This window comes from Athene cunicularia, assembly GCF_003259725.1.
Source record: "Athene cunicularia isolate RWA chromosome 2 unlocalized genomic scaffold, athCun1 chr2_part1, whole genome shotgun sequence".
NCBI classification, from domain to species: domain Eukaryota; kingdom Metazoa; phylum Chordata; class Aves; order Strigiformes; family Strigidae; genus Athene; species Athene cunicularia.
This window is the reverse complement of record NW_020799095.1, coordinates 50033652-50046913: the sequence shown is the minus strand read 5'-3', so window position 1 is coordinate 50046913 and position 13262 is coordinate 50033652. Positions and strand designations below refer to the sequence as shown.

The 13262-nt window shown below is 38.5% G+C and overlaps 1 protein-coding gene across 4 annotated transcripts in view; it reads right to left on the bottom strand.

The window, feature by feature from the left end:
* The window catches only part of TNS3 (tensin 3), a 200180-nt gene that overhangs the window by 70009 nt on the left and 116909 nt on the right, over positions 1 to 13262 (bottom strand). The gene's annotated exons all lie outside the window — the stretch shown is intronic.

Here is a 13262-nt window from a genome sequence, read left to right as displayed (position 1 = left end):
AGCACACTTCACTGACAGTAGCTATGCACAGAAGAACCGGGTGAGCCAAGTTTTACCATCTTACAGGGCTAATGAACTCAAATGGATGGCTTCACTGAAATTACTACACTGCTTTTGATCCCAGAATTGTTACTGGCATCCGTGAACATGTTAGATACTAAAATTTCAGCCTCAGAATTGTCTCCTCTGTACACAACTCCACATGTTTTATTACATATGTAATATTTTAGATACTATGGTTTATTGCTAACAGGAATCACATAATGTATATATTCAACAATAACAAATATGCAATACATACAAAATGAATAACTGAAGTTGTTGAAAAAAACCTCTTTTTGCTTCCCAGAAAAAAAACCCCACACCAAACAACAACAAAAAAATGCAAACTTGAGCAGATTTTTTACATACAATCAGGAAGTAAAAAAATCCATTTGAGTTAAAAATACTACAGTAAGAATAATCTTTTCCATGTTATTTCAATACTACCAGCACTGGCAATGGGTAATGGATTCAGAACACTGAATACAGCGGTTTCTCTCTGGAACATTTTAAAAGCTCAAGAGTTTATTTGAATTCAGGTTTACCCAAACCACTTTTTCCTACCCCTGCCTGTCAGGGCTTTTTAAAGCTCTCCTTGACATTACAGACCAAGGAGAAGAAATTAAGCTGTAGGAGGCACATTCTTATGATTCTTTACTGGACTTGTTTTCCAACTCCCACACACATCACACAGGTTAGACCAACCTGAGATACTGTATGGCTACTGGGCACTTACCCAGTGCTGAAAATGAACACAATTAATTCTGGTTTTTATGAAAAACTTTAGGACTAAATATCTATACTGTCCACCAAGCCAACAAAGTAATGTGAGTGGTTCTACTTTCAAAGGATTTAATGCTCATTTACCAAAATTTATATTAAGCGGAAGCTTCTGAATAACTTTTCCTCCCAATAGTTTGAGAATTGTTTGAGAAGAAGAAAATCAGACCATTCTAATTTAATAACAGGCAGATTTGTGTCAAAGGTAATCAATAGATTAGTCTAACACCTGTGGCAGTTCCAGAACCAAAAGAGCCATGGAGAGGCCAATGCACTTCAACATCAACTCTACCACACATTTTCAAAATAGAATGGCATCGTGATCATGAAGCTTCTGAACTAGGAAGATTTTCTAGGCAATGTCATTTTAGAAAAAGCATTATTCAGAAATTTTACCCATGATGGCAATGAATTCACTGGTTTATAATGGCAAGAAAAGTGGTCTGGTTGGAAGAAGCCTTCATTATGGGACACCTTGCCAAGTTTCCATCAGTTAAAATACTTACACACTGGATGTTATATTATAGATTTAACAGGTTTTAGTTAATAATTAAAGGACAACTTTTTAAGGACTAGGTACTATTACTTGTCTGATGTTGATTTTAAAAATAGCACATGCAAAAGACAAAAATACTCCTTTTGAGAACAAGTCATGAAGCTAGGAAAAAAAGAAAGCCCTTCTCCTTGCTGTAGAATTTCTCTGTGGGCAAACTGTTAAAAGTTTGCTGAAGTTTACGATGTGTAAATCCTATGATGAAAAGAGCTGCTATGCATGAGAGAGAATGTCTGTGTACAGATATTTAAAAATAGTATTTATGAGAAAAATATAACTAAGGAAAATACAACCAACTGACAGTTTCTCAAGCTCTTTCATGCTGTGATTTCTTATGAGCTCTCACCACTGCGAGGACAAGGAAGTACACTTGGCACTTCATGTGGAATTATCTAATACAGTTACCACAACAAATTGCAAAAATGAAAAAAACCAACACTAAGAGTAACTATTAGGTGACTTTCTTTTTTCCTTTCTGTGTGCTCAGAAAACAATACAAAACTGCTTTATTTTGAATAGTTGAATATCCTGACACAGAATAGACATGAAGAGGTGACAAGTCTGAACTGGAACACAGTTAAGTAAATACAGGACTAGTACAGTTGAACTATTAAAAAGTATTTCTGTCTGACTTTTCTGCTACCCAAAACTAGTACAGTGCTGTAAACCCTTCAAACATGCTAGTCAGCCATAAATACCTCACACCAGATTAAACATTCTAGCACGTAGATTTGGTTTGCCACAGAAAAATGTTAAATACAAAATCTGTCAAATGCTCAAGCACAGCCATGGAAGCAATGGAAAACCTTTATGCATTTCCCTCCGTTAGCCCTTCTTGTACCACCACACAGTGCCATCCAAGCATAGCAACAGAAGTACAGACAAGATGACAGACTGCCAATGGAGTACTAACCCAAGGGTCTTGCACATGTGAGCTCTTGTAAGGTTCGGAGATAAACCTTGCCCAGTACTTGTTCCACTAATACAAAATTAGCGAAGATATTCTGCCTGTTGCCTGGAATGCTGAGTAACCACAAACCATTTGTGTGTCTCTCAACTGTGAACTGTACGGCTTCTGTTCTAAAGGGGACACGTGAGTGCAGCTTACAAGTAGCATCTCTACTTAAAGTGTTGTCATTCCATTTGACATGAAACACAAACAAACCTACAGCAACGTAAGTAGATTATAAATGTAAAAATTGTTCATCTCCCCTCTCTATGTTTCCATTTGAAATGAAGAAAGCTTTTTTAGAAAGTGTTTTGGTTTTTTAAATATCCATACAGTATCTCTACACAAAAATTGGGAAATGTGCAAAAATAATTCCTCAATGTATTTTTAACGGTATTAAGAACTATCATGGTTGTGAATATAAATATGAAATCAGCTTTCAGCAGATGATGGGGTTTTGGTTGTTTATGGCCTTTGATGTTTACCTATTAAGTATGCAAGTTAGAGCACTCAGGTGCTTCTTTCCATCGGACACTGGATTGGATTACAACAGTTTTACAAAATTTGGGAGTTTGTTGGGGTTTCATTTGTTTTTTTCAAATTCTGAACAACTTAGATTTCTTAGAGACTTCCTTTTCATACTGCATTTACAAAGCTTGGACTTAAACTACTTCACTACTTTCTGAAATGTTTTAAAAGTGAATTTAAAAGCATATTTTTCTGATAAATGTAGAAGTTAAATGGCTGTCTTTGAACTCTCAAATGATCCCGTTGCTGGCTAAGACATTTAATTAATTGCTACTCAAATCCCAGTTTTAATCTGAGCTATAGTTCACAGTGAACACTAAGAAGGGATTGTAAAACCTTTCATATTTCTCTGAATAGTTAGTGTTAACTGGTAAACATCAAGGAAGGTGTAGGAATGTTTTATACAAGTAAATCTGATGAAAGGAAAAAAATTCTACTAGAGGAGTTTCTCCCTCCCCTAACCTGTCACATAGATGGATCAAAATGCCTTTTTTGCAAACAGAGCTTTTCAAAAATTCTTAAAAGTACAGATCTCTCTGCACTGAAGAACAGCATCTGTACTCATTAAAAGCCTGACTGATAGATACTACTGGGAACAAGAGTCTTCCTAGGACTTCTCACAGGGTTTGGCTCAGGATGGCCCAACAGAAAATTTGGTTAGAATAGAGGCAGCAAACTTAAGAGACTGAAAGGTTCATGGGCAAGAGACAAAAGCTTACACACTAGTCTGTGTATGTTCATGAATCTGTATATGGAAATGTCTCATTTTTATGGGAAACTCAGTAAATCTGACCTGAAGCTTCAGCAGTAGAAACCATGTTTTTGCTACAGTATGGTCCCTGTTAAAAACAAGATCTCCAAAATTTAAGATTCTAAGATAACTAGAACCACCCTGTATAAGCAGCTGACAACTACAAGCTGTCTGTGCTTCCCAATTGCTACACTGGCTAATGAACCACAGAGCTCTGTCAGAACTACACACCATGGCAGAAGGGATGACTTCTGCACACTAGCATTTCTCTGAAATATTTCAGCACCGAAAAACCGGCAACTAGGTTTTGTGGCATTCAGTGTCTCACCCTGTAACCTCAAGATTGCCTGTATGCGGAATGTCAGTGGATTAAAAAGCCTGAATAGCTCTGGACATGAGTACTACTTTATTCAGTGTCAGCCTAACTGTGTTTGTAACCAAGATAACAAGCCTAGGTATACCACTAAGAACAACTTCACTATGAAAGAATCTAACAGCTTGAAATATTTTAGACACCCTGCATTATCATCTGATAAATGTAGATTATCTAAATTAGAAGGAAATGCATATACATAAGAAGAGAACCAAGAACTCAACTAAACTAGCAAATAATTTACTAGGATTTCCAATCCTTCGCAAACCATTGCAAGTGAGCATCCAGCTATCTAAAAGTCATTTATGCTGTACAAGGAAAATATAATCAATAAAGCATGGGATCTAGATGTCCTACTAAGTATCCATATCTGAAAGTCTGGTCCACTGCCAAGCTTCAAAAGTCCCTAAGCAATTTCTCAAATCAGTGGCTCCCCAAACAGGGGTCGCACTGGTCACAAGTAGGATGGTGAGCCTAACAGACACTACTTTTGATATTTATCATAGTTACGGAGTTATGTTATCTGTGTACAAGTGAAGCAAGAAACAGAAATGTCTGAGACCTGCTGACTTTTGGCTGAGAATTTAAAGATGAATACAGTATTGTCAGACTTTACAAGGAAACACCTGTGATTGTGGGATAAAACAATTTACTGGCAACCAGACCATTTTTCTCTAGTAGGCAGCTGGCTTCTTAGAAGCCTCAAATAGTCACCAAAAAATTATCATGATGCATTATGAACAGATGGGAAAGAATGAGACTCACAGCTAAACACTAATTTACTTGCTCCTTAGGAGTCTGGATATTTAAACTCGTAGCTCCTGATCATGAAAACAATGGATATTGCACATAACAAATTTAAATTGTTGTCAAATTTGCACAGTTGTAGGAAACATTCTTAGATTAATTTTGGTTTGTTTTTTTTTTTTAATTTAATTATGACAAGCACTTACATGTAATTACCCAGTAATGATTAAAAAAATATTCTGGTGTGTGATGCTGAACAGCATTAGGAATTTAATTTTACCTCAGACTTGTGTAAGATTTGTCACTGCAAGTCCAGTGGAAAGAATGCAACTTAGTTAAGGTAATAAATAAATAAATAAAACTCTACCCAGAATCTTTTTTCCCTCCTAACTTGGTTTAAAAGGAATATGAAATGCTGTATGAGGCAAAAATCATAATCTTATTTTGAAATATAGCATTTCTGCTGGGGAGGAATTAAATACACAGTATCACACTGTGGACAGAGTCAGCATTTATAGAGCACATGCATACGTCAGTGGTTTTAATGAAACATTATACTGGGCAGCCTGGAATATGTTTCTGTACCAGAGCAACCCAGAGAATACTTAGATATAACTTATTTCCATTTAAAATAACCAGCACAAATCTATCTTCAAAGGCTCAATGGTATCATAGTAGAGAATATGCAAATAGTCAAATGAAAGAAATTTAATTTTTGTGTGTGTACATACAAAATACATATATGTACACTATTTTATAAGCTCTCTATATAAACTCTATATATGTAAAACCAATACATACATATATATGGTTTATTTATTCATAAAACCAGGACAAATGAACTACTCAAATACGATAAACCTTCAAAACAGAAAGTTCTGAAGTTGTTCTCATATTACATAACACCTTAATTTCATATTCTGCCTTTTTTTCTAAGTCATAATTTTAGAATACCTCTGCACTAAGACTTCTGGACTTCACTTTACTCTGGTAAATACTCTTCACCCACGTTTTCCTAAAAAAAGTCTTAACCAACTTAATTGCAGAAGTGAAGCTATGCATATAGACAGGGAGTATTTTTGACTGAAGAAAATGAGAAAAATATACCATCAATGCAAAATTGTATTCTGTGCACCTTGATAACTAATGGTACTGCAGAGGCCTTATGCATTTGATACCTCATATCAATGTACAACTCAAACCTCCCTCTCATTTTTGCCAAGGAAGCAATGTATAATGCTTGAGTATTTGTATATTGCAGGAGTAAAACAGCTGTCAAAAAACAAGGGAAGTTCACAACAGTGGAGACCTAAGTAATGCTGGAATTTTGTTAACCAGACCGAAGGGGCCCACTTTCTTTCAGCCTGACCTCTCTTCCCAGGAGATGTTCCAACTCCCTGAACTGCCCAGGCTGAAGCTTGACAAAATTCCCACACTAAATGCACACACACCAGTATCAGAGACTTATAAATGAAAGCCTTAGAGCAAAGGGTATGTATTTTCACTCTCATACCTAACACACAAAGAGCAACTTATGTAAAAATCAGGAGCTGAAATACCAACACATACCAAATATAGTGGCTTCCTTCCAAGCCCGTGTTTCCTGGCACTTCCCTCCTTGAAATCCAAATACCCAAAGGCAGGCTTGTGAGTTAAAAAGAGGTTTCAGTCTTTCAGCCTTCTGACTTGTCCCCACAGCTACCTCCTGTCCATTCACCACTTGTGAAAACACATACAAATGCAAGCCACTTAGGTAAACACATATACCACAAATTCAGCAAGATCAATTGTGACCCAGTCCACCTGAACAAAAAGAAGGTGGTTGCAAATACACAAACCTCTGCACACTGTACCCTTGTTCATGTTGCAGCAGGAAACATTACAGGAGATCTGGATTATTTTTTTCAACCTCATAAATAAATATTTCTACCTTCAGGCACACCTGGACAAGTCCAGAGCTGCATTCCTTCAAAGTTAAATCTTTTTTATGTGTGCCTGTCTCTTCTCTCTCCCTAACACAGGCCCTCATTCCTTGCAAACTCTTCCCATATATTTCCTATAAAATCCGTACAGAAATACACGTGGTTTGTATTTCCAGCTCTTGAACCACAACAAAGCTGCTTACCTCTTTACTAGGCACGATCAGGAACTTTCTGCAATAGTCAGTCACTGGCTCATTTAAATCAACTCATATTCTCTAAGCAAAACCCTGCACAGAGGAAAGCCAGTTAGGGCAAACATCCCAGCTTAAAAAGGCAAGAAAAGTCTCTACTCCTGCTGTTTGAGCCGCAGCTGCTGTTCCTGCTCCTGGAGGTAAATGGACTTGCTAAAGAAGCGTGAGACTTGTATCAGCCAGAAAAAGCAAATGAAAATGTAAACAAGAGGGAGGAGCCTGAGGGGACAATCAGGTTCAATGAAATCCGAACTCCTGGAGCCAAGGAGGAGTGGAAATGTGTTGGCTGAAAAGGTAATTCTGTCTACAAGCTATTTCCTTACAGTCGTTCTTTTCTCAGTCTGTTTCAATATCCAAATGAAGCCGAGTGAGTTTCAGCGCCCAGATCATTTAGCCACACACCTATTGATTGCTTGCTTTGATGTCTTTTTCCTAAAACAAAGACTTTAGAAAATGTTCTTCCATACTGAACAATCAGGTCTGATACTCATTCATGTCCTCAAGAATGTGTATATTATTGGAGTTCTCAGGCAAGAAAAGCTTTCTCGAAGTCCTGCAGCAATAATGCTTATTTTTATGTAGCAGCTGCTGCTCTCAAGCTCACAAACCCCAGCATACTTTGACTCCTGTCTCTGGAATGAATCAGCTCAAAGTAGGGAGTGAGCCTCTTAGTTCCTCCTTTAATAATAGCTATATCTCACCACATGGCAGCCCACAAAATTTTTCTCTAAACAGTATTACAAACGTACACATGTACGGCCACCAGACAGCCATGCCCGTAGACAACATTGATTTTCTATTTCAGGGACTGTCAACACTTTAACAACTTCTCATTTGAATACAGGATAAAAGTGGCTCTTGCATGCACAAAATACATCTACCTGTTCATTGATTATGAAAGAGAAGTTCAAACCTAATTCAGAATGTACACACTTTTCTGTCCAAGTGTTGCTGTTCTTGCAAATCAGTAAAAGGCTGCACATAAACCCAGACAGGATTCTGATAAAAGACACAAACCATACAACACAAGCTATGCCAGCAGTGTTGACAAACACTGTTCTGTTTCCCAGAACTAGAGAACTGGCTCTCTCCTCTGGGATGATGGCAGAATTGTTTGTAATCTAGAAACTTCCAGCATCTGCCTTGAAGATAGGAAAAGAAACAAAAAGGTATATTGAAAATTCTTGTTGTGAACTGAGGAGTCTCACTTAAGATGCAAGTTTAGTCTTGGTTCTTCATGAGGAAAAAAACCCAGCTGTATTCCTTGATTCAATCAATCTTGGGCTCCTTCATAAGCCTGCACTGCACGTGCATGCTAGTGATCTTGGACCATTAGCCCTCAGCACTCTTCAACACATGCTGAGGCTGAACACCAACACTGGCCACTACCTAGATTACCAGAAAAAACCTGGACAAGGTAATAGCAGCTCCACATAAATTAACTTATCCTACAGATAGCCTACCTGCACCAAATTCATTCAGACTGCTGCTGAAATTTTATTGATCTAGATAGCCTTAGCAGTTCTCCACACAATCATTGCAAGGTGTTGAGAACTCATGCAAGCCCTGTAAAACTACAGGTTAAACCTATCCATGGACATGTTTAGAAAGATGTTCTCAAACTGTATCACTCAACCAGTTTTGCTGATGCTCTGTTACCAGTTCCAGGACTTCTGGGACACTTTACAGTACTGAGTAATTCTGGTCGCGTGCAAGTTCCAACATCTGAGGACTATCAGATTACTGGTGTGCCAGTCTGGTCCAGTTCAGGTATGAAATATTTAAATTCTGTAAGCAAGGCTACAATATATGCCTCTTCAAAGCTTTTATGCTGACTGTTGTGAGTACAGATGATACCTGGTCAGGCACAGAACGGCAAAGAAGGATCATGCAAACGAACAGATCAAAAGTTTTGGGAAAAAGATAGGGATCAGCATTGTGAATCCGTATCATTTTAGAACTTTGCATTGCCCAATCACGGTGCTTGCTATAATTTGGAGACCTAAAACTGCATTTAGTGCAACTCTCAAATTGTGGTATAAAAAGTAGGTTCTAATTTGGTAAATTCCTAGTTCATGAATATTCATATGGCAATCCCTTAAAATATTTTTAGATAATTATAATTTGAGGATCACAGAATGGACTGGAAAGAAAGGGAAAATGTATGAAGCAATCTTTTACAACTGTTTTTCCTTGCCCTGACCATCCAAGACATCCAAGTAAAAGCTGATGTTCGTATATGCACTTCATTTTAAAGACCTGGTTTTCCAACATGAAATAGCAGTAGCTAAGTCATCAGGAAGCTGTTTGGTTTGCTATGCTACTCAAGTCCCTGACTCTAACAGAAAAATAAAGGAGGCTGAAGAAAACAAGGCATGTATCACAAAAACAAAGAGTGAACAAACAGTCTGAAAGGAAATCAACTGAAAGGGTTGCTGTTAGCAAAATACTAACAAGCAGGACCCCTAGGCTCACATGAGGTCCTTAAAACTTGAATCTTTTGAGAAGCAAAGGAAAGGGCATCCAAGACCCTACAGAATCTTTATGCTGTGCAAATGCTACTGTATATTTCCCAGCCATTCAAAAGGATCACATTTGTACCTCAATGATTTTACAAGTACTCTGGAGTAAGAAAAAAACTGCTTCACAAAGCACAGCTTCCCAACCAGAGGCTGGCTGTTGTCCAGCCAGCAAGAAACACAGGCAGAGCCAACCAGCACAGACTCACTCTTACAATACTACTGTAATATATTGTCCCACACTTGCCCACTTGGGATCAAAAGAAAATAATACTTGTGCCATGATCCAAAGTACAAAGAATAGACTGATAGATTTTTTTACTGCAACCTGATATACAGAAGCTAGTATCGCTGTGTCATTTTGATTCTACTTCTGCAAACTTTTCTCAGTCCTTCAAGCACAGACTTAACTTGAAGTAGCTTGGGCTTGGATAACCAGCCAAATAACAATAAGATGTCACGGTACAGACACATCACCATAACTACAAAACACTACACAAAGCCACTGAACTACATGAAACTATTTCCCTTCATTCATTCCAAAACCAAAGCTCATCTTAGGGAACACTCCATTAATTTGCAAGTGTGTACTCCAAATGATTAAATACAGAATTCACAATTATTCTTCCTTACAGCTAGAACAGCACACTCACCTTGAGTCATGGCTTTTCTCTTACTATACTGTTAGGCTTCCAGCAAAAATTAGTTATGGTCATTAAGTATGAAGCAGCAGAAAACCACTGATGACTACACGGTTGCTGAAAACTGAACATGACCACAGTAAAAAAAGAAAGGGCTTAAAAAGGCTGTCTGAAAGGTCAACATCATGAATTTACTCCTTCTGTTGAGTATGGAATGTGTAATTTAACAGTATTACCATTATTAATAAAATTGCTCCACCACTCTATAGTGCTTTCAATAAACTGATCTTCAGGTGTTTCTAAACAAGTCGACATATCAGAAAGGGAAGCTAAGGTACAGATACATTTAACAGAGCTTTTTGATTTCCTAACTTACTAATTAAACTTAGGGGGTTTTGCACTGGGACACATGAACTTGTGGCTTACTTTCAGGTATTACAGCAATAGTAAAATTAACATATAGTACCTCACAAGCTAATAATTATAGTATTTATCTTAATCAGAAATATTATTTGAAGATGATCTACACATGCTCCATACAAGCACATACTAACATAATAAAGTATGTAGCTTTGGTGGAAAATTTCTAATGTGCCTAAATGACTTAGAAACAAAAGTTATTTCTACAAATAACGTTTTATGTGTATTTACTAAAAGGAGTGCAAGGAATAGCTTGGCACCAGAAACATAAGGTGAGAAGTTTAGCAAGTCTCTTAAATGGGTAACAGATTAGGAAACATTCTTCAAGGTCCAGAATAAGATAAACAATACAAAACATGAAGAACCCAGAGATAATAGTCTAGCCTGTACTACTTGAGACAGCTCAGTGCCCAGGGCCATATGAAAAACAGTACAGATGAAGGCTTCTCCAACCTAAATAATTCTGTGATTATACCACAGTGCTTCCACCTGTGCCTAGTAAGAAAAAAAGCCCTGCTCTTTAAGCAGGCAAGAGTTTATATATTGATAAGACTCCAGAAACACAGAGAACAATATAGAAGAGCTCTACCAATGCAACTTTTGCTTTCACAGTTGGAGAGAAGATGTCCGCAAGGAGAAGTAGGCCTGGGTTCTGACAAAAACCTTGCCTCTGCTTACTCGAAGTTGCCTCCTTCTGTTCAGTATGGAAGGGGTTTTACCTATCTACTCTTCCTTACCATTCAAATACTGTCCATCTTTGAAAGCAGAATCTAGAGGAGCTATCATCAATTTGCAGGCAGACCTGAAGTCTGCCCCATCTCTCAATCTCTACTTACTGTTCAGCAGTCTGGCCCAAAGGTCTCTGATGTTCATGGAAATCTTTGCAAAGAACTTAAGCCTTAAAGAGATGGGATCACAGATAAATATTTAACACTCAAGTGCAACTGCTGGAACAGGGGTAGAGATTCCCAGGATAGCTTTCTGGGATCTATCCATGAACAACAAGTGTACTATCTTTAGGAAAGCTTAACTTACAACTAAGAGGTACTACTGAAAAACTAGCAAGACACTACAGCTGACTGCACTAAAAGCTGTTACTGTTATTGGTACTGCTATAATTCTGTTCTTGGTCACTTAAAGAGAAAAATTATGGTTTGGGGAATTTATTCAGCCACATATTACTATCAGAAGTGCCTGTGGTTTATAGAGTTAAAAGGACACTTAAGAGTGGTATGCTTCATTCTGTACAGACTATTGAATATTACAGGTAGCTCCTAAAAATTAGACACTGAAATCAAAAGTTGTGGGACTCAGCAGGGCTAGTCTTTCATTCCGCTCTTTTCCAAAGCCAAGGAAAAGTCCACCAACACACAGATGAAGTGGTTGTGCAAGTATTAACACCACTTTGAAACATGGGTAAGGGGGAAGAAACCTCTATGTCTTTGTATGGATCACTGAAGAGAACCACTATTTGCAGCTTGTTGCAGAAACCTTTCTACAGTTTCCTCAGTTCTTCAGTACCTGCTGTATGTATTCAACAGTAGAAACTAACATGTATGTTTCATTAACCAGTATGTCACTCTCAACAAAACTTACAACTCCAATCCCAACAGTAATGCATGCCCAATTTGCTGGAAGAGTCATTATAGAACCAAGACTTCCTGACCAAAAAACCTCCATAGCAAAACAAAACATTTCTCACAAACTGTAAGCTGAAACTCATCAGGCCTTTGTAATGAACAGAAGATGTGTCCCAATGGGGAAAGAAGGGTGAACACCACTAAATCATTAGTCATCTTACGAAGGAAGTGGTGTAGTGGCTAGCTGAAATCCTGAAGCAGGACCAGAAGAAAATCACTGAAAAGGAAACAGGCCAAAAAAAGGCAAGGTGCATAATGTTAAAGGACCGGCAAAACTGACAGTAATTGCACGCAAAGTCAGGAATAGTCACTATGAACAATTTGATTACTTCAAGGATTTACCAGAAAAAAGGATTTCTATTGTTTCATGGTGGCCTGAAAAACTGAAGAAACTCCAACCACTTCTATGCTGAAATTGGGGATTATCATGAATTCAGTATTATGAAGCACAAGCATTCATTTAAGAGACAGCATGAACTCTTACATCATGTGCAAATGGCACCATGACTGATGATGCTCTCTACTTCCACAAAATCACAGAATCGTCTAGGTTGGAAAAGACCTTGAAGACCATCCAGTCCAACAACTGAACAAACACTGACAGTTCCCAACCAGAGCATATCCCTCAATGCTATGTCAACACGACTCTTAAACACCTCCAGGGATGGGGACTCCACCACCTCCCTGGGCAGCCCATTCCAACACCTAACAACCCCTTCTGGAAAGAAATGCTTCCTAATATCCAGTCTAAACCTTCCCTGGTGCAATTTAAGGCCATTCCCTCTTGTCCTGTCGTTTGTTACTTGGTTAAAGAGGCTCATGCCCAGCTCTCTGCAACCTCCTTTCAGGTAGCTGTAGAGGGCGATGAGGTCTCCCCTCAGCCTCCTCTTCTCCAGACTAAACACCCCCAGTTCCCTCAGCCGCTCCCCGTACGACCTGTGCTCCAGACCCTGCACCAGCTCCGTTGCCCTTCTCTGGACACGCTCGAGTCATTCAATGTCCTTTTTGTAGTGAGGGGCCCAAAACTGAACACAGGAATCGAGGGGCGGCCTCACCAGTACCGAGTACAGGGGTCAGATCCCTTCCCTGTCCCTGCTGGCCACGCTATTGCTGACACAAGCCAGGATGCCATTGGCCTTCGTGGCC